The following is a 27,221-nucleotide window of genomic DNA, read 5'->3' on the forward strand; positions in this document are numbered from 1 at the left end:
CAATTACTTCCCTAGCTTATCACCGTGTTCCAGGGAACACCTGATCAGGTGCTGGTACTTCATCCACCATTTCTGTTTAGAAACATCCAGCAGCACCTCCTCTGTATTATCAGCATTTTTCAAGATGTCACTATTTGTTTCCCCACATTCTATATCTTACATTTCCTCTCCTCAGTAAGCACTCGCTTAGTATCTCCCACATTTCCTGTTGTTCCACACACAGGCTGCCTTGCTAATCTTTGCTGTGCCCTAATCTTTCCCTGGTTACCCTTTTGTCCTTTATATATTTATAAAATACACATGAATTCTCATTAACACTATTTGCCAAAGCTATCTTAAGTCCATTTTTTGCCCTCCCGATTTCCTTCTTAAGTATATCCCTAATGCCTTTATACTCTTTGAAGGATTCACTCAATCTCTGCTGTACATACCTAGCACATGCTTCCTTCTTATTCAGACTAAAACTTCAACTTCTTTTCTCTTCCAGCATTTCCTACACTTACCGATCATGCCTTTCACTCTAACACGAACATGCTGTCTCTGGACCCTCCTTTTCTCATTTTTGAAGGCTTCCCATTTTCCAGCCATCCCTTTGCCTGTGAACATCTGCCCTCAGTCAACTTTTGAAAGTTCTTGCATAATACTCTCCAAAAATTAACTTTGAGATCTGTTATATCCTTTTGCATAACAGTTTTAAAACTAATTGAATTATGGTCGCTGGCCACAAAATGCTCCCCAACTGATATATCATTATATCCCAAGAGTAGATCAAGTTTTGCAGCTTGTCTAGAAAATATATTCACATATTGAATCAGAATTTTTTTTTGTACACACTTAAGAAATTCCTCTCTGTCGAAACCATTAACAATATGACAGCCCCAATCTGTGTTTGGAATGTTAAAATCCCTCACCATAACCATACCAGTATTCCTGCAGATCTAAGATCTCCTTACAAATTTGTTTATCAATTTCCTGATGACTGTTGGGGTGTCTACAGTCCAATCCCAATAAGGTGGTTAAACCTTTTCTTATTTCTCAGTTCTACCCAAATAATGTCCATGGATGTAATCCCAGGAAAATCCTCCTTAAGTACAGCTGAAATGTTATCTCTTACCAAACACGTCACTCCCCATTTTCTCTTGCTGCCCCCCCCCCCACATCCTTTGATTCGTGGAACATTAAGCTGCAGTTGTGTCATCCCCAAACCATGTCTCTGTAATTGCTATGATATCCCAACACCAATCCCATTCTCCTTACCATATCCTGAGTTCTTCCTCCTTCCCTGTTAGGCCTCTCGCATGAAATAAATGCAGTTTAATTTATGAATCCTACCTCATTCTCTGCTATGTTCCTGCCTGCCCTGACTGTTTGACTTGCCAACTATACCAGTCTCAGATCGCTCTCTTTCCTCACTATATCCTTGGTTCCTGCCCCCACACCTTACTAATTTAACCTCTCCCCAGCAATACAAGGAAATGTCCCTGCCAGTATATTAGATCCCTTCCAATTCAGGTGCAATCCATCCATTTTTATATAAATCACGTCTTCCTCCGAAGAGATTCCAATGATCCAAAAATGTGAACCCTCTCCCCATGCACCAGCTCCTGAGTTGGGCATTTCCTTACTTTATCATCCTATTCCTACCCTCACTTGCTCGGAGCAGCGGGAGTAAACTAGATATTACTATCAGAGAGGACCTCCTTTCTAAATTCTTGCCTGTCTTCCTTATTCTTCCTTCGGAATCTCACCCTTTCCCCTTCCTATGTAGTTAGTTCCAGTGTTTACTCCGGCTGGTCCCACTTGCTTTTGTGAATATCGTGCACTCTCTCTGAGATATCCTTGATCCTGTCACCAGGGAGACAACTTACTATTCTGATTTCTCACTGTCAGCCGGAGAGACGGCTGTCTAGGCTGCTGACAAAGAGATTCGAGTTTTGTTATTTGTAAAAGGGGGACCTTTCAAAACATTTAAGGCAGCTGATGTAGGGAAACATCACCTTGATATCGGACAAGCTCCCATCCAAGGCACTTACGATCCTGACTTTGAAATAAGACTGTTTTCTTTCACTGTCACTGGATGAAGACCCTGAAACTCCTTGTTCATGGCATTGTGGGCAGCTCAAGGACAACAGCGGTTCCAGAAACCACCGCCTTCTCAAAGGGATGGAGAATAAATGCTCGGCTCATCCAGCGACATCCACGTTCGAGGAGTGAATAAACAAAAACAGCTGGGGTCTCTCGTTGTGGCATCCATCACATCACAATTTTCTGTCTGCGGCATGCCTAACACTAAAATCTGTCAAACTAAATCGAGTCCCAGAGATGTTATTGCACACCTGGTCTGACTATTGCACATGCCTCCAGACCCAGAAATAAGCACTGACACTCTTCATCAGTAATTTTCTGCCTTCGTAAGAATGTTCCACTTATTCCCTCTCTCTGTATGTTACTTTGGGCAAGGAGTTAATATTTGTGGATGAGGGGTCAGTAGGATTAAATACCACAGTTAACATTCGATCAGACGTGATGTTATTGAATGGCGGGCACAGGGGATGGGCCGAGTGGCCGCCAGCTTCCACGCTTCCTGATCCGATTGTGAGGGAGGAGTTATTAAAATGATCCGGGAATGAACACAATTGGAGCTTCATAAAGGGACAATGTCCCAGCGTGAAACCTTCTCTGCCCTTTCCCCCACAGCCCCAGTTTTGGTCAAACTGGGAGAAAAGGGAATGGGGGAAAATGACCAATTGATGTTTGTTTCTGGGAATCACTAGGACAAGCAGCGCATGCGCATTGCTGCCCCTCCCCCAACTCTGACTGTGCCTGAGTAGAGGAGCGCATGTGTGAGGCCCTCCCGCAGCGCTGCCCTGGAGGAGCATTTATTCAGTGAGTGCAGGAGCTGGATTAGTGGTGCTGGAAGAGCACAGCAGTTTAGGCAGCATCGTGCAGGAGGTATGTTTGAAACAGACCGCAATGAAGAGAATAGCGCCCAGGGAAGCGAGGAAACAGCAGGCTCCTTCCAGCAGCACATCGGGATGGGAGCCTGGACACAGAGGGGGCTCCGAGACCGGGATTGATTCGGGGTGAGTTCAGGGAGAACCGGGGGCTGTTTGTAAGAGGCCGAGCGGAGCAGGAACTGGTCCCGGAATTTGGAGTGAGCGGGCTGAGCCTTTCTCGGGCTGTGTGTGGTCCTGCTGAGGGAGACAGAGCGGGAAGAAGCTGCTGTGGGTCATTCTTGTGGTTTTTAATCCCCTAAACGCTGATGGAAATTCATTGTTTGGCTTCTGTTTCACGCTTTTTGTTGCGAATAGATATTGAAGTAAACGACAGTAGAAACAAATGTAATAACCCTGTGAAGGGTAAATAGAGCAGGCACCGCGAAACTTCTCCAAGTATGTGAAATCGTGCCCAGTGTTCGTCTTTCAACAGGTTGGGTATTGGGAGTTGAATATTGAACGGTGTAATCATTACATTTGTGGAGCTGTGCATATGTTGGTTAGTTTATTTTATCTTACACAAAGACTGGAAGGAGCTCAGGGCTCGAGTGGAACCAGGCTCTGCACTGTTCAACTTACCTTTTTCAAAAACAAAATTATAATGATTATGACCTGACTATTGCATTGATCATTTGGTGTCTTCCTACTCAGCTGCTAGTGATGTACAGGAGCTCTCACTTTTGTCTTTCTGCAGGCAAATATTTGATGGACCAATCCAAGGATGGCCAGCTGCTTCTCACACCCAGCAGGTATGTTACCACTGTCAGAGAGGAGAATGTCCTTTCCTCTGTCTGAGTAGATTGAGTTGGACGCACTTTGAGCTCAATTTCCAGAAGTACACATTCAATCAGAGTTAAACACAACTCTGATAAATCTATAAACCTATATTATTTCACCCTGTTCTCAATGCATACCACCTCAGTGACAATAAATTCCATTATTCAAAGCTGATTATCATTCATAAGATTAGAAGCAGATTAGACTGTATGCTTGTAATAAATATACATTTCAGCTGCATTAAATCCATATGTAGAAAAGGCATTTTTAAAGTTATAATCAATCATGCTGTTACATTGTTATAACAAGTGTATATATGAAGTTGATATTGAGTGCAGATATAGAAGCAAAGTTGGACATTGAGTAACTGAGCAGGACAAATTTATTCTTTTGATAAATAGTTGTCCTGGATAATGACAATAATCAAACAATGTAAATTCCAAAGGAACCTCTTGGTCAAGCCTGATCGACAGAGGATGCTGATTTTTAAGACATTAAAAAGGGTAGCACGGTGGCTCAGTGGTTAGCACTGCTGCCTCACAGCACCAGGGTCCCAGGTTCGATTCCAGCCTCAAGCGACTGTGTGTGGAGTTCGCACATTCTCTGTGTCTGTGTGGGTTTCCTCTGGGTGCTCCGGTTGCCTCCCACAGTCCAAAGATGTGCAGGCCAGATGAATTGGCCATGCTAGTGTTAGATGCATTAGTCAGAGGGGAAATGGGCCTGGGTAGGTTACTCTTCGGAGGATCGGTGTGGACTTGTTGGGCCTGTTTCCACATTGTAGGGAATCTAATCTAATCAAAACCCAGTGGATCAGGACTGGAAACACAAGGAGACATACAGACAATGTCTGTGTGATATAGACCAGTACCATTCTTCAAAGTGATACAGATTGGCAGCACAACAGAAAATTCACTCACATTCAGCCAGTTAATAGTTAAAGTGCAATTTAGGCCCACAACTACTTCCAGATATGGACAGTCATAAATTGACTGATGAAATTATTAAATGCTTCAGAAGATGTTAGTGTTAGATTATTGCAGTGCCCAGCAGCAACTGCCAAAGACTGGTGCACACACAAAATGTAAAAATAAAACTGTGACTGAATACAGAAATTCAAATACAGTAAAATTCAATTCTTGGCAAAGATAAGTATTGAGCCAACATTAATCCCTCAATCACCAGGTTTAGCGAACATTGAAATGGTTTATCCTACTCCCTGACTGAAAAACACAACTGAACACAGAAAGAGAATGGCATCCATATACTCGACTCGTCACTGCACACCGAGCAAAACTGGCACTATAGGTATTCAAAGGCTGATAACTGCAGAACTAATCTCAAATTGGCATTTACACTGAGACACTGGCAGTGAGTGAAAGAAGTTCAGAATCCCAAACAGTTATTGGACACTAGTATGGAGAACAGATAAAGAGTAGAATGTCCCAGCACAGACAACACGCTCAACGGCTGTACCAATTCTGTGATTGAGTCATAAATCACAAAATGCATAAGCGTTTAAGGCCCAATCACAACACCCTAAGAACTGCTATCACAGATTGAATTACAGTCACAGAGATTTTTTTTCCCAAATTCAGTCATGGGATGGGGGCCTCAGTGGCTAGGCCAGCATTTATTGCCCATTCCTAACTACCCATGCAATACTTAGGAGTCAACCACATTGATGTGTGTCTGCAGTCACATGTAGGCCAGACAAGGTAAGGAGGGCAGTTTCCTTCCTTCAAGCACATTAGTGAACTAGATGAATTCTTCTGGCAGGAGAAAGTGAGGACTGCAGATGCTGGAGATCAGAGCTGAAAATGTATTGCTGGAAAAGCGCAGCAGGTCAGGCAGCATCCAAGGAGCAATTGGATGATTAGGGGGTTAGATAGGGTTGACAGTGAGAACCTTTTTCCACGTATGGAGTCAGCTATTACAAGGGGGCATAGCTTTAAATTAAGGGGGGGGGTAGATATAGGACTGATGTTAGGGGTAGGTTCTTCACTCAGCGAGTCGTAAGTTCATGGAATGCCCTGCCAGTAGCAGTGGTGGACTCTCCCTCTTTGTGGGTATTTAAGCGGGCATTGGATAGGTATATGGAGGATAGTGGGTTAGTGTAGGTTAGGTGGGCTTTGATCGGCGCAACATCGAGGGCCGAAGGGCCTGTACTGCGCTGTATTCTTCTATGTTCTATGTTTCGGGCATGAGCCCTTTTTTCAGGAATTTTTCTGGCAATCAACAATAGATTCTAGAATATTATTGGTTGCCAGAGAATTGAGCAACTTTGATATATAAGAGTTGAAAGTGACTGGAACTCATTGACAACTTCGCTCTCACAGTGACACAGCAGAAACTGACATGTTATAGATCAATTCCTAAAGTCACACATGGACACAACCGAAACTGACAAGACATCGATTGATATCTGCTCTCACATTCACATTGCAGAGACTGAAAGGGAGAGAACAATAATCATGCACACACACACGCACACACACCTATGACAGGTACAGTATGATAAATGAATTTGCATATTTATAAATAAGAAGCTGATAGATACAGTTTAATAACTGCACTCTCAGATGCGCAGAGCAGAATCTGACAGGGACAAGTTGGTTAATAACTCACATGCAGGTGGCAGTAAATTTCAGAGAAAGATTCATAACTACACTCATATTCACAGAGCAGAAACTGACGGGAATAGATTGATTATGCTCCCAATTTCAAATCATAAGTTTTTTTTAAGATTAGATTTGATTACTTACAGTGTGGGAACAGGCCCTTCGGCCTAACAAGTCCACAGAGACCCGCCAAAGCGCAACCCTCCCAGACCCATTCCCCTACATTTACCCCTGCGCCTAACACTACGGGAAACTTAGCATTGCCAATTCACCTAACCTGCACATGTTTGGACTGTGGGAGGAAACCAGAGCAAACCCATGCAGACACGGGGAGAATGTACAAACTCCACACAGTCAGTCGCCTGGAGGTGGGAATTGAACCCGGGTCTCTGGCACTATGAGGCAGCAGTGCTACCCACAGTGCCACCGTGCTGCCCACCAAGTTGATGTGTACACTTTGATAACGACACTCAAATATTCACAGAGAAGAAACTCCCAGTGAGAGTTTGATAACAAAACAAAAATTGGTGGAAAATTCACAGGTCTGGCAGCATTTCAGGTCTAGTGCCCGGTCCTCAGAACTGACAGTGGCAAGGATAATGCACACAATGTGGTCTCCTCTATGTTGGAGAAACTGAACGCAGAATGGGTATCCACTTTGCAGAACGCCTACATTCTATCCAGACAAAAAGACCCTAAGCTTCCAGTTGCATGTCATTTCAACACACCTCCCTGTATCTTGGCCAACATCTCGATCTCTGGCTTGCTGCAGTGCTCTAGTGAAGCTCAGTACATGCTTGAAGAACAGCACCTCATTTTCAGCTTGGGAACTCTACAGCCTTCTGCACTCAGTATTGAGTTCTACAAATGTAGGGCTTGAGCTCTCCCATGTCATTACCCAAAACTCCACAGCCCTTGTTAACACACAGTCTGTTGCTATACACCACCAATTGTGAGCCACTAACAGACCTTATTAATCGGCTATCCACCCTCTTAGTCTGACAGTTATCCGACTGTTCATCTCTTTCTTTGGACTCTATCTCCATCTGTCTATTACTCGGCAGCCACCCTATCTTTGTATAAAAACTAATATTTTCCTAGCTACCACTAGAAAATACAGAAGTTTGAATACACCACCCAACAAACTCAAGAACAGCTTCTCTGCTGTTATCAGACTTTTGAATGTACTGCTCAAATGTTAAGGCAAAAGTGAGTACTGCAGATGCTGGAGCTTAAAGTCAAGATTAGAGTGGTGCTGGAAAAGCACAGCAGGTCAAGCAGCATCCAAGGAGCAGGAAAATTGACTTTTCGGGCATTCCTGATGAAAGGCTTTTGCTCGAAATGTCGATTTTTCCTGCTCTTCGATGGTGCCTGACCTGCTGTGCTTTTCCAGCACCTCTAATCTCACTCAAATTTAACGTTAATCTCTCTCTCTTTGCAGCTTTAATACTGTATTACAGATTCTGTTCCATTACCCTGATGCATTTTGTCTGATATTATTTGCCTGTGAAGCGCACAAAACCACACTTTTCATTGTATCACAGTGCATATGAGAAAAATAAATCAGATCAAATCAAATGGATAACTACACTCTATATTCATATAGCAGAATCCAAGAGGTACCAATTGATAACTACAGTCACACAAACTGACAGGAAAAGATGAGTAAATACACTTAAAACACTGATATTACAGAGCCGGACATGGAAAGATTGATAGCTAAACTCTTACATTCACAAAGCAGAAACTGATAGTGACAGGTGAAAACTCAGCTCACACATTCATATAGCAGAAATTGAAAGGATTGGCAATTACACAAACATATTCACCAAGCAGAAACTGACAGCGACAGATTGATAATTATGTTTATGTATTCATACAGCAGAGTCTGAAAGGCACAGATTGACAGTTACACTCACTTTGACAAAGAAGAAAATGACAGATAGAGAATGATAACTGTACTCCCACATTCACATCGCTGAAACAGACTGCTGCAGTTTGATTAATACACCCACATTCACAGTAGAAGCTGATGGGTACTGATCAATAACTGTATTCACATATTGACAGGGAAGAAACTGACAGGGACAGATTAGTATCTACACTGTCATATTGACATAGTAGAAACAGATTTACAATGAGAATCTGGTGTCAAATAGCAAAACCTGACAGATACTTTTTGAGAATTGCTCTCCCATATTGATATAACTTAAACTTACAGATAGTGATCAATATCTACGTTCTCACAGAATAAACTGATGGGTACAAATTGATGACTGCATTTAATATTCATAAAGCAGAAACTGACAGGTAGAGACTAATATCGAAACTTGCATTCTCATAATTGAAACTGACAGGTTCAGGTTGATCCACATCAGAGAAACACTAGGGAATGTATGAAATGTATTTATCAACCAGTCCCTGGCAGTTTCCTCTATGTGGATACATGAGTTCAGTTATCAATCTGCACCTGTACGTTTATGCTGTGTGAATGTATAAGTCACCTCTCAACCTTCTTCTCTCTAATGAATTCTGAAGTCCTCAGCCTTTCCACATAAGACATTCCCTTCAGACCAGGCAACAACCCAGTAAATTACCTATGAACCCTTTCCAAAGCTTCCACATCCTTACTGTGATGTGGGGACTAGAACTGGATGCACTTTTCCAAGTGCAGCCACACCAGAGTTTTGTAGAGCTGCAGCATGACCTCATGGTTCCACAGCTCAATTCCTCTCCCAATAAAAGCTAACCACAATATGCCTTCTTTACAACCCTATCAACCTGGGTGACAGCTTTCAAGGATCAATGTACATGTACACAGAGATCTCTCTGCTCATCTATACGACCACGAACCTTACCATTAGACCAGTACTCCTTCCAAAGTGAATCAAATCACACTTTTCCACATTGAACTCCATTTGCCACCTCTCAGCCCAACTCTGCAGCTTATCTATGTACCGGTGTAACCTGCAACATCCTTCAGCACTGTCCGCAACTTCATTGACCTTAGTATTATCCACAAATTTGCAAATCCATCTTCTATGCCCTCACCCAAAACCGATCCTTGTGGTACTAGTAACTGACACCAGGATGAACATTTCCCATCAACTACCATCCTCTGTCTTCTTTCAGCTAGCCAATTTCTGAGCCAAACTACTAAATCATCCCATGCCTCCATATTTTGTGCAACAGCCTACAGTTGGGAACCTTACTGAAAAGACCTAATCAAACACTTTACTGAAATCCATATACATCGCATCAACTGCTTTACCCTCATCCACCTGTTTGGTCACCTTCTCAAAGAACTCAATAAGGTTTGTGAGGCACGGCCTCCCCTTCACAAAACCATATTGGCTATTCCTAATCAACTTACTCCTATCGAGATGATTATAAATCCTGTCTATTCTAGCCTTTTCCAACATTTTACCCACAACCGAAGAAAGGCTCACTGATCTGTAATTACCAGGGTGGTCTCTATTCCCCTTCTTGAACAAACAGACAACATTTGCTATCTTCCGGTCTTCTGACACTATTCCTGTACACAATGACGACATAAAGATCAAAGCCCAAGGCTCTGCAATCTCCTTCCTGGCTTCCCAGAGAATCAGGATAAATCCCATCTGGCCCAGGAGGTTATCCATTTTCACTTTCCAGAATTGCTAACACCTCCGCCTTGTGAACCTAAATCCCATCTAGTCTAGTAGCCTGTAACTCCGTATCCTTGTCGACAACATTGTCTTTTTCCAGTGTGCATACCGATGAAATATATTCATTTAGCACTTCTCCTATCTTCTTGGACTCCACGCACAACTTCCCACTCCTTGCACATGGAGGGCAAAACACCAACCATGAGTCTCTCTCTCATTCCCACAGAACTTCCTATATGTCCCTTTAACTATGGAGAACCCAATGACGAATGCACTCTTCCTCTCCTCTCGTTCCCCCCCTCCCCTCCCCCCCCCCCCCTCCCTCTTGTGTCTTCCTCAAAAAACACTGAAGGGACTAAGATGCTGTAATACTTCCTCAGCTCAAAGCAAAGAGTGACCAGCTGTCTCTAACAAACGGATGGTATGTAACCCATTGACATTTACACACCAGTGTTGAAGATAAACTGAATCCTCATCCAAAATAGACATTCAGGAACAGCATTAAAATCTGCAATTATTAAGAGCATTTTCAAAGTTACAATGAAGATAGACAAATAGGCCACATTATTGCACTGTTTCAACAACCATCTGTGTGAAGGAGGAGTTAAGTACAAAGATGGAGGGAAACTGTGTGCTCACTGATACGGCAAGAGTTACTGAAGAGTTGTCGAGTCATAGAGAAGTATAGCATGGAAACAGACCCTTCGGTCCAACTTGTCTATGCCTACCAGATATTCTAACCTAATCTAGTCCCATTTGCCAGCACTTTACCCATCTCTCTATAAACCCTTCCTGTTGATATTGTTAAAGTATAGATTTGAGATAGCCCAGGGAATCCCCTGTGGACTCAGACCTATAAGCCTCTCTTGGTTTGTCCTGGAGATAAAAACCTCTTAGAATTTCATTTAATTTTAGCGTTCCCCTTTATTTACCAATAGTATCGCTGTTACAACATAACATTGACACCTATAAGCCAGGCTCGCAGAGGTTCTAAAACCCTAGAAAAGTAGGATACCAGCTCTTCCTTTAAGAGCCCTCGCAGAGTACTTCACTCTTCTGTCTCAAACAGGCTTCCTTTTTACAAAACTTTACAAAAAACACTGCATGTTCTTAATTAGACAGACAGTAGAAAGGCAACAATTCCTAAGGAACAGAAGTTAATTAACAGGTCTGTGTGTGTTTAACTGATCACTCCTGTAGGCCCTTAGACATCCATCAGGTGGGAGAAACAAATCCAGCCCAGTCAGTGCCTGTTGGTGAGGTAGGTCCCTGTCATAAAGAGGTATCAGTCTAAACTAAGTGTAAGAGGTCATAAGATAACAGTGCACAGCTTGCATTTCAGATATCAATGGCACCTTTGTGAGGAGGGCAAACGTTGACCATAAAATGGCTTCCTGACAGATTGTGTCAGAATCTCTTTAATGTTAGGTTTAGAATAACAGCAGACTCCTGTTTTTTATCTTAAACACAAAATCATTCTGTATCTGAGGCTGAAACGTTAAATTTTAAATGGTTTATTAGTCTCAAGTTAAAATTGCTTCCTTTTCAGGGTTGTGATTCAAATTCAAAGAAGACAGAAGATCTGATGAGTTAGAATTGACAGTGGGGCAGTCATGGCATGTAAGAACACGAAGTAGGTTAAAGCTTCAACAATATTACATTTTAGAGTTTGCATTTCATAATCGACGATGGCTACTCAAAATCATCATAAAGTCTTAAAATGCAAATAAATTCAAAACATTTATCTCTCTCACACACATGCACACACACACACACGGGTAATAAGAATCCATTATAATTGATAGCACCTGACTGTTTATTGCAAGGCTTTTGACATGCTTCTGAGATGATACAAAATTTCCGAGATCACAATCAAAGACTGTCATTAAATTAATAAGTTAACAACTGTGAATGTTATCACTGTCTTTTTTACATAGATTCATTGTTAAGGCAAATTTCCTAATTGTTTTAGAGCATCCTGTTATCACTTGGTGAGAACAGATTTTTTTTATCTTCTGCACATCCTAGGTTCCCCCTTTTGTGGCCTGATGCCTCTCTGCCTGCCCTGTATATTTTCTTGTGTTCTCCAATTCAACATTACATTTAGTCTAATATTTAAGGACAAATTTTAAGGCTTTCTCATTATACTCATTCAGATGCTTTTTAGATGTTATAATTGTACCAGGCTTCACCACTTCTCCATGTGCCTTATGATTTTATAAACTTCTCTAAGGTCACTCTCCAGGGAAAACAGTTCCAGCCTGTTCATCCTCTGCCTACAGCTCAAATTCTCCAACCGGGATGAAGCATATTTACATGAAGTTTGTGTGTGACGAAGAAGGATAGAATTAATCCTTGACTGAAGTTGTCACCTATCGAGATGATAATTAAATAATGTGAATTTCAAACAGACAATCTATACAGGTAGCTCATGTGCTATACTCTCATCATGTCCTTTCTATAACCCACTAACAATACAACTCGATAAACTTCTGCCCATTTCTCATCTGCCTGAATGTGAGGTTCTCCATTTCCTCATTAAGTTATCATTTCTAAAATAATAACAATTAGGGATGCGTTTGGTTCGTTTTGTGTATGCCTTTTGATACAATTGCTTTAAATTTTCAACTTTCTGCTGTAATTCAGTTAATTTACCTGAGCGAAAGATGTCTGTTTTGTCATCTCTGTTCCTGGTTTGTCTCAACTATCTGATCAAACCGGGTCTCTGCTAATTTCCCTTTAACTTCCTTATCTCTACTGTTTGATCTTTCCTGTTTCAACTGGTGACTTTATGACCTCGTTACCACACAGTCAGGAAACATTCCAGGATGTGTATCCAGCAATAGTTGAGTTGCCTGAATTTCCATTGGATTTTCAACCACAATCAGCATTCCCACCAGTGAATCAGCAACGTCATTAGCACAGACAAATTGTATTCCCAGAGCTGAAAGTCTCCGATGACTTCTCCCCTCTTCTCTCGACACTCTAACCTCACCTCTTCCAATTTCTTGTCTCAATGTGAATTCCAGTTACTCATACCTTTTCTGGCAATAGCCCTTCAGAGGTACATATATCCTCGTCTTTGAGCATCACAGATTGAGAGGATCCTTTTATCTCTTAATATTGTTACCTCTTTACCTGCTGCTCCTGGCCTATACGAGTAAACTTTACCTTCACGGTGTATGGTTTAAGAAGATCTGGCACTTCCTCCATAAGCAACCTCCAACCAGCTTGTACACATTGCTCTCTGTTACCACTCCCAACAAAATTGGGCTTATCTGGTTTTCCTCCATCTGGCTTCTCAGTGCTTTTCTTAACCCAGTAATACTGGTTCTATGTGGCCTACTTTATTGAAAACACCAGAGCTTTTTCACTTCTCTTTCCCCTTCAAAGGTTTCCTTTTTACCCTGTGGTAAATTATCCTTATGATCTTCACAGAGAGCTACTTTTTACTTTCCATGTGAGAATTTCTCTTATCCACAATTATCCCTCATGGATTGAAATTGATTTTGGCAGCCCAATTTTGATTTATTGATCAACTCAGTCATCAGCCATTTCTGATGCCAGTCTTGCTGTTTTAACTCTCTGCTCTTCCACATGAGTTCTCATTACTTCAGGAAGTGAATTTTTGAACTCCTGTCTAAGTGCCAACTTCCAAAGTTCAAACTCCCCCTTTCTTCCTTTCCTCTCTCTCCTTTTCTCTCTCTTTTCCGTCTCTTCTGCTTTTAATCGTAATTCAAACTGTTTTGTTTCTGTTGCCCTTTCCTTGACTTTTGCCTCTAACTCGAGTTGCTTCATTTTCAATTGAATGTTAGCCGTCTCTAAAGTTTCTGATGGCGTTTCCAGCAAATTTAAATGTTGAGTTATTACTGTAATTATCGCCTTTTTCCACATGGAAGGAGGCAGGTCAAGCTCCAGCTTGTCTGCTAATTCCAGCAGCTTGGCCGTAATCACTTTTTGCAAAAATCTGAAGTCACTTCTTCCATCCCCAGAAAACTCTTGATGACTCAGAGGCTTTGCTATTCCTAGCACTGTTTCCTGATGAAGGGCTGATGCCCGAAACATTGATTCTCCTATTCCTCAGATGTTGCCTGTGCTGTGCTTTTCCAGCACCACACTTTTGTCTCTGATCTCCAGCATCTGCCGTCCTCACTTTCTCCAAGCGCTGTTTAAACCTATTGAATTCAACACTCGGAACAAAAGACACTAAGACTTACCACTCGCTGCCTTTGAGTCCAACAACCCGAATCCCAAATCAGAACTACAGAATAAGTTCTGCAAACAGCCCCCAATCTGTTATGAAAAAGGCCTCCAAACATTTCAATTAAGTAACCCGGACCCTAACTTTCCGAGTTGTTTTAAGCGGGTGTAACGAAGATATTCCAGGAGAAATGCAGCTGGTCAAACCATGTAGTTTTAAGCCAAACAGTTTGATTTACAAATTTACCGAATGATAAACAAAAGAGAACAGAATACTAAATAACTTAAAAATCTGAAAACCTAACAGATTATACCAACTTAATGATGGTGTTCCCAACATTTACAACAATACCCATAAATATGCCTTGGCACACAAGGTAAAATCAAACACAGGGTCTTACAGGAGAGATGTCAGACAGAGAGCACAATCATGGACCTGCTTCTTTGGGTTCGGCAGCTTTTTCAACTCCCTGACTGCTTTCAGTCTTTAGCCAGACAGCCAAAAACCACATTTGAAACCAGAGAAAAGCTGAGCTGGGAAAACTGGGACACTCTCCTTTCGTTGTACAAGTGTTCTTTTTAAAAATGTGGAAGCCTTTTGCCTGAGGCATTACCTGTTAGCTTTAATCAAAATGGCCCTAAAACCTATCAACTCCGATTTTTTGGAGTTTGTCTTATACAAGCTTGTTAAAAGGAGCAGCAGCATCACAGCAGACTGGTCAAAGAAGTAAAAGCCCATGGGATACAGGGTAATGTGTTGAATTGGACACAAATTTGGCTTGTCACAGGAAAGATAAGATAATGGTCAATGGTGGCCATTGTGAATGGAAAGTTGTTTCAAGTGGTGCTCTGCATGGCTCAGTGTTGGGACCTGAGCTGTTTATTTTATACATTAATGAGTTGCAGTGGAATATGGTGGGCAAATTTGTGAAATTTGCAAACGACACAAAAATTGGCCGTGTAGTGGATAGTGTGGTGGATAGCTGTAAGCTCTAAAACTATATTGATGGTTTGGTGGAGTGGGCAGGAAAGTGGCAGATGGAGTTCAGCTCTGATAAGTATGAGGGAATGCAGTTTGGGAAGTCAGACAATAAATGGGAATATACTGAGAGGGGCAGGTGAAGCGAGAGATCTTAGTGTGAAAGTGCACAGGTCCCTAAAGATAAATGGTGTTGTAAAGAAGGCACATGGAATGCTCTTCCTCATTGGCAGAGGGGTGAATGCAAAAATAGGGAAATAGCAATGAAACTATATGAGGCACTGGTGGCTACAACAGGAGTATTGTGTGCAGTCGGGTCACCACATTACAGGAAGGATGTCATTGCTGTGGAGAGAGTGCAGAGAAGATTTACTAGAATGTTGCCAGAATTGTAACGGTCAGGAGAGATGGGAGAGGTTGGGGTTGTATTCCTTGGAACAGAGGTGCCATGATTAAGGAATACAGGGCAACCCTGTATTCGCGAGTCCAGTTATCGCGGTTTACCATGGTCCAAGTTAATAAAAGGGAATGTTTCAGAACCAAGGGACCAGGAGACTGCCAAGAAGGTATATTTCCCATTTAAATTAATGGTTTTGCACCTAGGTGCGGTTTTGCATTACCTCTGTTGGTGCTGGAACATATCCCCCACAGGTACGGGGGGTGGGTGCGAGGCAAGGGGGGGAGGGGGCGGGTGCTCTACAGTACTAAATAGTGAGCTACCTGATGAAGGAGCAGCACTCTGAAAGTCTGCACATCTAAGTAAACCCGTTGAATTATAATCTGATGTGTCATTTTTAACTAACTAGTGAGAGGGAGACATTAGACAGGAGGAACCTGTTTACTTGGGCAGAGTGTTCAAAAACCAGGGATCACTGATTCAAGCTCAGTGGTTGTAGGATTAGATGATATGGGGAAAAATGTTATTTTTATGTAGATAGTGGTGGGTATCTGGAAGTTGCTGCCTGATTTAGTGCTGCAGGCAGAAACCTTACATTTTTTTTTAAACACAAATTCCCTGGAACTGCACCTCAAGTGTTGTAAACTGCATGGTTACAGGCTTGCCAGGATGATGGGATGAGAAAGGGCACCTGGGTGTGTTGGTGTTGGCATGGACAAGATGGGCTGAATGTTACACTGATGTTGCCAATCACAACTGATGTTGATTTACAGGAGGTATCTCTTCTATCTTCCTCCAGGCAAGTACTCAAAGGAGCAAGACAATGTAATATTCCCTCAGTACAGAGCCAAGTGTGACCAGCTGCTTCGAACAAACAGCAGGTATGTTACTGCTGTCAGAGCGAAGAACATTCTTTCCACAGTCAGAGTGAATTGAGTCAGACTCTCATTGAGATCCATTTCCAGAGAGACATGTTCAAACCAGGAGTCAAACACCACCAAGGAAATGGAAGTTTATAATTTTTATCTACATTCTCAATGCATGCTACCCAGTTCCAATCAATGAATCCTCATCCGAAATATACATTGCATTAAATCTGAACATAGAATGGTACAGCACAGGAGCGGGTCCTTCAGCCCACTATGTTGTGCCGATCATGACGCCGAATGAAATTTAAACCCTTTTGCCTGCCCATGGTCCATATCCCTCCATTTCTTGCATGTTAATTTGCTTATTTTAAAGTCCCTTCAATACCTTTTATCGTATCTGCCGCTCTCTACGCAGTCTCACCTTATCTGCATGCCTCTTAGTTTTAGACATTTCAACTCTTGGAAAACATGCATCTCATAATTTTATAGCTTTCTGGATGTAGGTTTGCTCACAGAGATGGAAGTTTTGCTTTTAGACATTTTGTAGGTAACATCAGTGAGCTTCCGGATGAAGCTCTGGTGGTATGGCCCACTTTCTGTTTCTAGGTTTAGGTTTCCTTGGGTTGGTGATGGTATTTCCTGTGTACTGTTGTTTCCTGTGGTGATGTCATTTAGTCATTTTCTCAGGGGTGGTAAATGGGATACAAGTCAATCTGTTTGTTGATGGAGTTCCAGTTGGAATACCATGCTTCTTGGAATTCTCGTGCATGTCTCGGTTTGACTTGTCCTCTGATGGATGTGGTGTCCCAGTTGAAGTGGTGTCCTTCTTCATCTGCATGTAAGGATACTAGTGAGAGTGGGTCATGTCTTTTTGTGGCTAGTTTTCTGCCTGTTTGTCCAATGTAGTGGACATATAAATAGAAAGCGGGTCATACCACCAGTGCTCCATACAGAGGCTCACTGATAATGGTACCTAGTATGGTGACAAAACATCCAGGTCAGCGAGGAAACCTCGATCAAGTACCTCAACATGAGCTACAACTCTTCAAATTTTACAGACTTCTATCAGGTCTGCCCTCAGTCACTGCTGCTCAGAAGAAAATTGTGTTCTTCTAGTTTCTCTTTATAGCTCATTCCCTCCAGACAACATTCTGGCAAACCTCCCCGCACCCTCTCTAAATCCTCCACGTCCTTCCTGTATTGTGCTGACCACAATTGAAAAATCACACAACACCAGATTATAGTCCAGCAGGTTCATTTGGAAGTACTATTTTTTGGAGCGCTGCTCCTTCATCAGGTAGCTATGAAACAGGATGAGACACAGAATCTATCAAAATCTATCTATAGTGTCATGCAACTGATATTTTAAAGAAACCTGGATTGCTGTTTAGTGTTTCATTTTTTAGAATGGGTTCATTAATATATACATCCCAGAACTTATTTTAGTAACATTCCAAAGATGACTTCAGACTTTATTTTTAAAAAGGGTGGCATCTCAACTCAGACAGTGTAATAAAGGTGTGAGGTTAGAGTCTGTCTGTATCCAATATTGAGTCAGACTGGTTCCATTGCCAAAGTAGGAATATATAAAACATTACATGGATTGACTGCCTGCAGGTGGAGCTCTTTTTGAGCAAAATAGAATGCATCGGCAAATATACATTCACCCCAGAGACTTGCAGGTGTGTGCAAGAGAGAGAGAGCATTTGAGTGTGAGTAGACATGAGATTGTGTGTGTGTGTGTGTGTGTGTATATGCTTGGTAAAGTGTGTGTGAGTGTGATAGAGTTTAAGCCTGTGAGAGGGTGTCTGCATGGGTGTATGTACGGGAAATCGTGTGGATGAGAGAGGATCTGCATGAGCATGTGTGTGACTGAGAGAGAGTGTGTGGTATGACAGGAACCCAAGGTCTCGATTGAGGCTGTCCTCACAGGTTCTGAACTTTAGTAAGGATACCTTAAACATCACAATAGAGGTGAATAAATAGACTATGCTGTTAGTTTGAACAACCATATGTGAGGTAGGTAGTGAGTACAGTGAAGGAAACATTTCAGCTATCAGTAACTGAGAAGGACAGAATTAATCGTTTGTCACAATACTCGAAGTATGGCCCAAGTAAAGTCAACCAATCAGGCAGGCACGTCATACACCACCTTCTCAATACCACCCTATCTACTGGCATGGCCACTTTCAGAGAGCTGTAGACTTGAACCCCAAGATCCTTTTGTACAAAGTCCAGTCAGTTACTGTAAACCTTTCCTTAACATTTGATCTCCCAAAGTCCACCATCTTACACCTTACTGAATTAAACTCAATCGGTCATTTCTCCACCCATATCTACAAGTGATCTATATCCTGCTGTATTCTTCGACAAACTTCTATACTACCCACAAGTCCAACAATCTTTATATTATCAGCATTTAGTAACGATAATTTTAATGTTACAATCAAGGTGAACAAACAGCTGATGCGATTACTTTGAACAACCATATGTCAAGTAGATATTGAGTCAAGATTGAATTGAAGGATACATTTCAGCTATTAGTAACTAAGAAGTACAATTAATCTTTTGTCACATACATAGACACAGCAATCAAATAATATGAATTCCAAATGCATAATCTGTGTCAAAGCCTTACATAGAATGATTAATGTGTAGGTACGTAACCAACGTTCCCCCTGCCCCCTGCTCACCCCCCAACACACACACACACACACACACACACACCACCCTGAAACACGTTACAATGTCTAACAGCTATGCAGTTACATTGACATTGCAAGTAACACAAAATGTTACATTCAAAATGATTTCTACCCAACAGATCCTTTGTCAGAGAGGCTTATAGCACAGAATCAGGCCCTTCAAAACTTTTGTGTCTGTACCAAACAAAAACAATCAGCTAACAATTTTCATCCTGATCAGCCAGCATCCAATTGCATAAATGGACCATGGTAGCAAAGGAGCTTATCATCCCCATGTTTATCAAACATCATTCTGCATTTCTTCATATTGCAGTAGAAGACTTTGCTTTGTCTGTTTCAGTCCAACCACAAATTCTTTTTCAGGCAATTATGTCTTTCTTTCAAAATTGTTGCAATTTTCTACAAGGAGCTCTGCATTCCTCCTCCCCCTCTCTGGGACGTATCACAAAAAAAAGCCTGAAATCTGGCTGTAAAATTCATAATGTATCAGTGGAATCTAATAACCACCTTTCAAAGCAGTGGAGAAAAGGGACAAAAAAGCCAAAATTGGTAGGTTTGTGGAATTGCACATTTTATCTTCAAACAGAGTTGAACACTGCTTTTGTTCAATAAATTGAATTTGGCAGTTTACATATTCTGCACTGCATGACAAAAAATAAAAGTCATTTTCCTTTCCTCCTCCCTACCTGGAGAACAACGCAAAAGTACTGCTAATGGTGCATGCTCACACTACAGAGCAGGGGAATGTTCTGTCTACATCAGAAAATAGAAGTGAATTAGCCAATTATCTTTTCTGTACAAGGAACATTATGGTCAGTCAGCTCCAATGTAGCTGAATTGTTCACCACCATTTCATTTAGTTGCAAATGAATTCAGTTTACACTGATTGTTACTTCAGAAGTGTTCAGAAAAGTACATCACGATGCACTGAAACAAAATTGATGGCATTCTGAAGACCAACATTTTATATCATTGCTCTGTTAGATTCTGCACTATCAAAGATACAAAAGGTCCATTGTGTTTCCTACCTTGACTGTGAAGAGCAGCACCGAATCCTTTCTGTTGCAATGTGTTAGGTTTTCACTTGCACATGATTCCTACAGGCACTAACAATTAAAGAACTTCGGCTGTTCCCCATCCACTACAGGAGACATGTGCTGTCAGTCTGTATCTCAGTTCAACAGTAAACTCCCTCTCACTCAGCCACTGGATGCTGAAAGGAAAATAATAAAATTTGGCCTCAATTAGTTCCAGATATGAGTTGACTCTCAACATCACTTATCACAGCTGAGGATACGCAGCGTCTGATAAAGTCTACCACACATGCACATACATGTAATGTAAAAATAAATTGAGACTGAAATGCAATAAAATTAAGCATCATTGAAAAGTTTATTTACAGAGTTTATGCTCTACTCAGACAAAAAAACCCCACAACTGAACATAGGTGAATGAGATCCAGTAAATCTCTGATGAACCCTCTCCACAGCTTGAGGATCCTTTCTGAAATAAAGTGCGCAGAACTGAACACAAATGTGATCTGGCCAATGTTGTGTGATTGTGATTGTGGGAAACATATCAAAACTAGCACTATAGTTATTAAAAGTCAGATGTCAAATTGTCCTTTCCATATAGACACTGACAATGAGTGGATGAAGTTCACATTCCCAACAATTACTGCAGAACTGATGCATAAGAGAATGTCCCAGTAGAGACAAAATGAGCCGAATGGTCTGCTTCTGAGCTGTGCCATATCAGCAATTCCAATTATTTTGAGAAAGGTGATGACATGCTGTTGTGTTGCATATTGGTATAAAAATATCATACAAAACTGGACTGGCATGCAGAATTAAACTCGCTTTCACAAACAAAAACACCAACAATGTCTGGGTACAAATTAAAACTAAATGTCTCAGTGATATCACCAATCCCAGACACTCTCCCCAAACAAAAAATGTGACCATAATTCAGAATGGTTCTCAAAATAAAGCAGCTTCCCTTCTGCCATCACCTCATCTCCTTTCTCCCCCACCCACCCCCACAGACTGACAATCAACTCAGAAATCACAAAATGCTTCCATATGAGGTTTGAACTGAGAGCTGGGTATGTACTGGAAGTGATGAAATTAGAGGGCAATGAAGATAGGGCTGGAAAACAATCCTGCCTTGAATTGTTTCCAGCTCACCATAATTTAAACAAAACATGGAGAGTACATTCAATTCATCGGCTCATCTGCCTGGACTCATTCGCCAGGAGATGAAATGGATATCCAAGTTAGGAATGATCAGCATAAAATCTCAAAGTTAGATTGTGCTACAGTGGGAATAGACTGACACATTGAGGGTTGTGGAAGAGACAATTATGCAGATGGTTTCTCAAGACAAGTCCATCTTTGGACCTGACATCTTGCTGACTGAATTGAGACAAAGCTGAGCCTAGTCGCAGTGACATTGCAATGCCTTCTCTTCCTTCTCCTCCTTATTTGCTGCAAGATAGGATTGTTATTGATCGATTTGTGAAGCTTCACAGGCTTTCTTTTACGCTGTCTCACGACGTCCGTGGAAGGTTGACATAAACGTTTCTCTCTTCACCTTGACCTGGTTCCTCCTGTATCTGTGTGCCTCAGAGTGGTGTATGTGATGCAGGGTGGTTGCTGCTCTGCTTGGTCAGCCTGAAAACAGGACAACATAGAAACATAGTAGGTAGGAGCAGGACCAAAAGTAGTGTCATTGTGGACAGAGGAGGTTGTTATCTAAGAGTACAATGGAAATTTGATCCAGATGAAGTTTAATTTAGATAAATGTGAGGTGTTGCATTTTGGTAAGGCAAACCAGGGCAGGACTTAGACTGTGAACAGTACAAGTCTGGGGAGTGTTTCTGAACAAACAGACCTAGGGGTGCAGGAAGACAGTTCCTTGAATGTGGTGTTACAGCTAGACACAGTGGTGAAGGCGGCATTTGCCATGCTTCCCTTCACTGGTCAGAGCACTGACGGCAAGAGTTGGGGCATCATGTTACAGCTGTACAGGACGTTGATGAGGCCACTTTTAGAACACTGTCTACAGTTCTGGTCAACCTGCTGTGGAAAGGATGTTCTCAAATTGGAAAGGGTACAGAAAAGATTTACAAAGATGTTAACACGACTGTAGATTTGAGTCATAAGAAGAAGCTGCATAATCTGGGAGCTTTTCTCCCAGTTTTTCAGAGGCTGAGGGGTGACCTGAGAGGTTATAATTATCACGAGGGGCATGGATAAGGTAAACAGCTATACTCTTTTTCCCAGGGTAGGGGTGTCCAAAACTAGTGGGCATAGGTTTAAGGTGAGAGGGGAAAGATTAAAAAGGGATCTGCGAGGCAAATTTATCACACAGAGGGCAGAGTATATGGAATGAGCTGCCAGAGGAACTGGTAGAGGCAGGTACAATTACAACATTTCAAAGACATTTGGAAAGGTACATTGATAAGAAAGGTTTAGAGAGATATGGGCCAAATGTAGACAAATGGGACTAGTTGAGTTTGGGAAACCTGTTAAGCTTGGGCGAGTTGGGCCGAAGGGCCTGTTTCCACGCTGTATAACTCTAAATTTGGATGAGAATAATAAACTTTGCCTGAAAGACAGTGTTCAGGAGGAGCTGTGAATATCTGGGGTCATTATCCAGTCCAATTTCTCATGGCATAGCATGTGATTTCAACAAGCCGAAAACTGACCCTGACAAACGTTATTTCTCTGTACTCTGAACAGGACGCGGTTATCTCTGCCAAAGTGGGAAGTGGATGCAATTCCAAAATGTCCTTGAACCAATCGACTTGCTCAGCCAGAAGGTGGTGAGGAATTTGGAAAGGATTAGGAGTCATGTGCAGAACAGACTGGGTGAGGAGGACAGATTTCATTTCCTGCAGATTTCATTTCACAGACAGGAACAGGAGAAAGCTATTTGGTCTCTCGAGCCTGCTCAGCCATTCAATAGCATCGTGGCTGATGCACCATTCCTCACACTCACTTTCCTGCACTTCAGATGTAACCCTCAATTCCCCGACTGATCAAGAATCTATCTCCCCCAGCTATAAACCTGCTCCCTGTCCCCCCACACAGCTCTCTGTGGCAAGGAGTTCCAAACACTCTCAACCTTCTGAGAGAAGAAATTCCTCCTCCCCTCGGTCTTCACTTTTGAACCAGATGGTTGTTTGTTCCTGACAACAGTCATCATTAGAGTCTTAACTCCAGATCTGTTTCTGTTTAAAATCAAATTCCAAATCCACCACCTGCCACAGCAAGATTCAAATTCATATCTGCAGGGCATACCCTGGGGAGGTGTAAACATAGGATTTTGCTTCCCCATTATTTCAGAAACTGAAAATGAATATCATCAAAATTAATTTCATCACATCTTTATGCTAAACATTGATGTCGCCATAATCCACAAAGTGTGGACAGAGACCATTCAGCCCATCTAGTCTGCCCAAGCCATTGAAGAGCATCCCAAACAAACCCTGCATTAACCATAGCCAATCCCCCTCACCTGCACATCATAGAATCCTACAGTGTGGAAGCAGGCCTTTCAGCCCATTGAGTCCACGCTGACCCTCTGAATAGCATCCCACCCAGACACACTGCCCTACCCTATCCCTGTAACACTGCGTTTGCATTGGCTAACCTCGCCTGCCTATCCCTCACACTATGGGCAGCTTAGCATGGCCAATCTATCTAAACTCCACATCTTTGGACTTTGGGAGGAAACCAGAACACCTGGAGAAAACCCAAGCAGAGAAGGGGACAAGGTGCAAACTCCACACAGCCAGTCCCCCAAGGCTGGAATTGTTCCTGGGTCCCTGGTGCTGTGAGACATCAATGCTAACCACTCAGCCACTGAGCCACCCAATGTTTTTGCCATTGGTCATGTAGGGGTTGGTTTGCACAGTTGATTCTATAGTTGGCTTACAATGTATAGTCACGCTGACAGCTTTTAGTTCAATTGCTGCTCTGGTTGAGATTGCTGTGAATGATCATTCCCTGTGTCTTACATGTGGTGACCCTCAGGTTAAACCATAAACAGTTGTTGCTTTTTCTCTTTCTCTCCCACACCTCTCTCCCTCTCTTTCTAACGAAACAATGGTGACTTTACATTAACTGCCTGCTAAAAATATAACTTTGCTGATTAAAAATTAACGATCCTCTTTTTCAATACAAAATAACCTATGTGTTTCTTTCCTGATGCACCAGTGGAATGAGCTATAAATAAAAGACATTCTACCAACGGGACATATCTGAATGAACTGTGAGAGGATGCACAGGGAGATTTACCAGCAGGTTGCCTTGGGGGCTGGAGAGTTTCAGTGATTGAAAGATTGGACAGACTGGGATTGTTGACCTTACAGCAGAGTAGATTGAAAGAGAGGGATGTATAAAACAATGAGGGGTGAAGATAGGAAGGAACTTTCACCCCTTGACAGATGTGGAGGAGGGGCACAGATTGAATGTAAGGGCCAGGAGATTTCGAGGGGATGTGAGGAAAATCTTGTTCACCCAGAAGGTAGTGGGAATCTGGAACTCACTGCCTGTAAGTTTGGGAGAAGATGAAACACTCATCACATTGAAGGAGGATTTAGATGTGCATTGGTGATGCCAGGGATATGGGGCCAGGTGCAGAGGAAATGGGATTAGAGAATAGTGAGGTGGTTATTTCTGACCGGCACAGACTCGATGGGCCTTTTCCTTGGCTTGTAGATCTCTCAGAAGTTATGACTAATGCACTTTGTGATGTGTATTCTACATCCAAGATACCATCCAACTGCAATGTGATTTTGTACATTTCATGTTCAGAGAGGAGGGGTTGTCTTCAAGAGAGAGATTGAGTAGTTAAGGCCAATACTCTCTGGAGGTTAGAGGAATGAGAGGAGATCCTACTGAGGGATATAGGACGCTAAAGGGGGTGGGATTGACAAAGGAGACAGAGAGAGGATGTTTCGTCATGTGGGACAATTTAGAACGAGAGGGTCATTGTTTCAGAAGAAGAGTGTGGGACAGATTGAAAACAATGATGCTGAGAAATGGCTTCTCTCCAAGGTAGAGGGGGTGGGAATCTCTGGAACTTCCCCACCCCAGTAATTGGGGGCATGTCAGGACACTAAATAAATTGAAGGAGGATTGTTAAAGGGAGTGTGGGCAGGAAATTGAGGCTGAGACTGAGATGAGATGAGATGAGTCACAGCCATACAGAATGGGGATAGCAGGCTCCTGAGGGCTCCTGTTGGTCGTGTTGTGTTGGTCGTCCAGCTGCCTGAACACCTTTTAGTGTGGGTGATTCCTAGCACATGCTCAGAAAGCTCTGAATCTGAGGGACGAAACTGTGCGATGCATTCACAATATATTAGTCACTTAGTGCCAAGGCCATAAGATATAGCAGCCATTCAACCCATCAAGTCTGCTCCAACATTCCATCATGGCTAATATGTTTGTTAATCCCATTCTCCTGCCATCTCTCTGTAACAGTTGATCCTTCTACTGATAAAGAACCTACCTATCTCTGTCTTAAAGATGTAATGACAGCTGTCTGCAGTAATGTTTTCCATTTAGAAAACAGTCTCTATCTCTGTTCTTCCTACTAAAGTACATAACTCCCACTTTCCCACATTGTATTCCATCTGCCATTTCATTGCCCAATCTCTTCGCCTGTCCAAATCCCTCTGCAGCCTCCCTGCTTCCTCAACACTACCTGTCCTTCCACCTATCTTTGTATCATCAAAGAAACACTCAGGATAATGAAATGGCAATACTCCTCATGTGAATGATGCTAGACCTAAAGTGAATGGCTCCTTGCCCCAAAGACCATAGCTAGAAGGGGCCACTCTCAGACATTAAGTTTTTGTACTGGGGCAACCAACAGATTGATGTCCCAGGGCCTAAAATTTAGGCATCCCCTCAAAACAAGATGTCAGATAATGCAATTAGCCATCAGTGTAATGTTTCCTCTTCCAATTCACATTGCCCTGTTAATTTAGTTGATGTGGATGGAACATCTCTATGATTTAGATGATCGCAAACACTATCGATTATTAATAAATTCAAATGATGTAAAAAGATTCATGGACCTTCACTCCATGCAATGAGCAAGAGAAACACCAGTGATGGGCGGCACGGTGGCACAGTGGTTAGCACTGCTGCCTCACAGCGCCGGAGACCCGGGTTCAATTCCAGCCTCAGGCGACTGACTGTGTGGAGTTTGCACGTTCTCCCCGTGTCTGTGTGGGTTTCCTCCGGGTGCTCCGGTTTCCTCCCACAGTCCAAAGATGTGCAGGTTAGGTGAATTGGCCATGCTAAATTGGCCATAGTGTTAGGTAAGGGGTAGATGTAGATGTAGGGGTATGGGTGGGTACGCTTCGGCGGGGCGGTGTGGACTTGTTGGGCCGAAGGGCCTGTTTCCACACTGTAAGTAATCTAATCTAATCTAATCTAATGATGTTTAAAAGTGGCAGGTTTTTCAGGGTTAAGCTAAACTGGAGAAAATCTCCACTTTCACTGAACCAGAAATGTTATAAAAGTGTATATATATAGTATCCTGTACCATCGTTTCTTGGTTTGGAGATGAAAACTGAGTACACCAAACTGCTGTCTATTTCGGAGTCATCTACAATCAAGAAACAATAAGCAAAGTGAACCGAAAAGTTAGAGATCAAATTGTTAAACTAACAGCAAACGATGCCTCAAAATTAAATACGGACTGATAATTAAGGTCACAGCCCCAACCAAGAACGAATATAAACCTAAACTCTTGAATATATTTCAAAGCAGTTCATGAACCAGGTGACTCAATAACATCAAATGGGTATTTTGCATCAACATCAAAGGTGCCACCTCCCCTCCCAGAACAAGCTCACAAAGGGAAGGTGACGGCCCTGGGGTAAATTGCATTTTTTTATTATTCACTCATGGCACATGGTATCACCCACTGGACCGAGCGTTTATTGCCCAACTCAGCCCTACTTGTTCCCTTGAGAAAGTAGAGATGAGCTGCTTTCTTACACTGCTGCAGTC

General features: G+C 42.3%; 1 protein-coding gene across 7 annotated transcripts in view; it reads left to right on the forward strand.

Annotated features, from left to right (window-relative positions):
• The window catches only part of LOC140470706 (histone H3), a 375,678-nt gene that overhangs the window by 40,612 nt on the left and 307,845 nt on the right, over nt 1-27,221 (forward strand). For 3 of the 7 annotated variants that reach the window (XM_072566736.1, XM_072566735.1, XM_072566737.1), the window contains exons 2-5: nt 3,691-3,745; nt 11,588-11,671; nt 16,414-16,495; nt 22,932-23,060. The gene's annotated coding sequence lies outside the window, so the exon portion shown is untranslated. The remainder of the gene's footprint in view (nt 1-3,690; nt 3,746-11,587; nt 11,672-16,413; nt 16,496-22,931; nt 23,061-27,221) is intronic. The other 4 variants (XM_072566741.1, XM_072566739.1, XM_072566738.1 and 1 more) reach the window with 3 other exon arrangements.

The sequence above is a fragment of the Chiloscyllium punctatum genome, chromosome 52 (genome assembly GCF_047496795.1).
Source record: "Chiloscyllium punctatum isolate Juve2018m chromosome 52, sChiPun1.3, whole genome shotgun sequence".
In the NCBI taxonomy this organism is placed as follows: domain Eukaryota; kingdom Metazoa; phylum Chordata; class Chondrichthyes; order Orectolobiformes; family Hemiscylliidae; genus Chiloscyllium; species Chiloscyllium punctatum.